Genomic DNA, 2,500 nt, shown 5'->3' with positions numbered 1-2,500 from the left:
CATGGTCAGATGTGTTTTCACAGAATACTGGAAAAGAATGACACTGCTAGTGTGACAGGGACTTTTGTTTACAACTCACATGGAGACAAGCATACACACACCCATATAATGGGCTTCTCTCAGTTTCCATCAACCAAACCCCCTCACAAGGCTTTGATTTGCCACAGGTCATAGCAGAAGAGACTTCCCCAAGGTACCACATAGTGGGACTGAACCTGAAACAATGAGGTGAGAAACAAGAGCCTCTTGTACATTTAAGTCACACTGGGGTCTATAAACGCTACAATACACAACAGCCTACTTTCATTTTTTATTTTCACTCTCTCACTCTCTCTCTCTCAGTCTAAGTCTCTTTATTGTTCTTTGAAGATGGACAGCCCACAGAAACGTCCCAACTCCCCCCCCCCCGTTACAATTCTACATATCATGGCTCATTGTTAATGAGTCTGTGGTCAAACATTAAAAAAACTTCGATTATTGGTCATAGTATTATCGAGAATTAAACATAAATTGCTTTATCAGCAGCAGCGATAATTGGAAGAAAATAAAAAAAAAACAATGTAAAAGACACCAAAATATATATAAATAAAAAGAGAACAACATACAGGATTAGGTTGAGGAAGGGAGAAGAAGAAATAGACTGTGCTTACCTTCTCATTGTTATATATAACTCAGATCATGTGACCAACATTGACAAACTGCTTGCATGGACTTGTTGACATCCTTGATACAAGAAGGAGGGTTACCGAAACCTGCAAAAAGGAGGAAAAACTCATCTACATATATATATATGTGTGTGTGTGTGTGTGTGTGTGTGTGTGTGTGTGTGTGTACATGTTAATACAAGCGTTTTATATATATATATGTGTGTGTGTGTGTGTGTGTGTGTGTGTGTGTGTGTGTGTGTGTGTGTGTGTGTGTGTGTGTGTGTGTGTGTGTGTGTGTGTGTGTGTGTGTGTGTGTGTGTGTGTGTGTGTGTGTGTGTGTGTGTGTGTGTGTGTGTGTGTGTGTGTGTGTGTGTGTGTGTGTCTATGTGCGTGCAGATATGTGTGTGTGTGTGTGTAACTACAAACACACACACACACATTCCTTAGATATAAACGAAGGTGATGAATGGGTGCAGAAGGCAAAGGTAGATATGATAAGAATGGATGGCAGGCAGAGAATCATGGAAGAAACGAGAAGAGAAAATGAAGAATACAGGTAGAAAGGGGGTGGGGGGAGAATATATTCGATGGTGATGTACCCAGTCAGGTAGAAAAAGAGAATGAGGATGTGGAGGGTAGTGGGGGGAAAGAAACAGGTAATTCAGAAATCCAATAAACATACAATCGGTTTTCCCGTGTGTGTGTGTATATATATACACGCACATACATACATACATACATACATACATATATACACAAACACACATGTTATTGAGCAGTAAGAATGAGTGCTCAACACTGCATTGGTGGATATTCTTTGTTGGTTGCGAAGGCTACCATTGGTTTCATGTAACATTTGGTACTCGTCTCCATTTTGGATGAGAATATATCGTTGTGTGTGTTGGACAATAATTGGTAACTGTGAATACTGGAGAGGACCCCATTCAGCCATGCAAGCATTGTGAAGGTTGGAGAGAAATGAAGGGGATTAGTGAAAGTGAGAGAGGAATGAAGGTTGGAGGCTGCACTGGTTGTGTAATGTTTGTGTATGTGAATGGTGTGGTAAGAGAGAAATTGAGAGATAAAGTAGACATTATTAGGAATCAGACTGTATTGGCAGGGGGATACAAGAAGAAGGAAACAGAGGAAGAGGTAGAACAAGGAAGACACGGATGGAAGTAGTGAAAGCTGAGATGGAGAAGCTTGCAAAGGAAACGACAGAAGAACACAATAAATGGTTAGATGCTGTTTTGGAGAAGACCCAGTCAACCCATGCAAGAATGGCTAAGAAAACTGATGATGATGATATCTCAAAAATATATTTCTATATAAACCATATTAATACAGAAAGTGTAAATAGTGTTTTATGCTTTATCAAACATACACAGGTTTCCACAAATTAAATGCCAAGATTACTTAATTGCTTGTTGAAACATCATTTTATTAATTTACCTGCTCAGTGTATATCTAACACACACACACACACATTTATGACACTAGCTTCAAGAAACCAAGTAATCACCCGATTACCTGCCAAGCAGGTGAACAAACAAAAGGCAGACGAACTTCATTCTCATCAGAAACCAGGACAGACAGATGGCTGTGAACGCAGTCTTTTCCCAGGTGAAGAATGTATCACCAAACATTGGTGATTACGGACTTTAGAATAATGCTTAGTGATCGAACCCGAGACTGAAGACAGCTTTGAAAAGGAAGGAAGATGGGGAAAGTCAAAGGGATACTGAACAGTCAGAAGTTCTTCAGGGAATGGTTATTACTTGAAGAATTTCACAAAACAGAAAGTGGAGATAAGGCCCTGTAGAGAAAAACTGGGAGTTTCTTTCAACAAGACA

General features: G+C 39.7%; 1 protein-coding gene across 8 annotated transcripts in view; it reads right to left on the bottom strand.

The window, feature by feature from the left end:
* LOC106869017 (uncharacterized) overlaps positions 1–2,500 on the bottom strand; it is a 133,433-nt gene that overhangs the window by 63,586 nt on the left and 67,347 nt on the right. For all 8 annotated transcript variants that reach the window (XM_089340531.1, XM_089340532.1, XM_089340530.1 and 5 more), the window contains one exon: positions 651–752. The gene's annotated coding sequence lies outside the window, so the exon portion shown is untranslated. The remainder of the gene's footprint in view (positions 1–650; positions 753–2,500) is intronic.

Source organism: Octopus bimaculoides, chromosome 23, assembly GCF_046866305.1.
Source record: "Octopus bimaculoides isolate indiv1 chromosome 23, ASM4686630v1, whole genome shotgun sequence".
Lineage (NCBI taxonomy): Eukaryota > Metazoa > Mollusca > Cephalopoda > Octopoda > Octopodidae > Octopus > Octopus bimaculoides.
The sequence above is the reverse complement of the archived record's forward strand: the minus strand, read 5'-3'. Positions and strand labels throughout refer to the sequence as shown.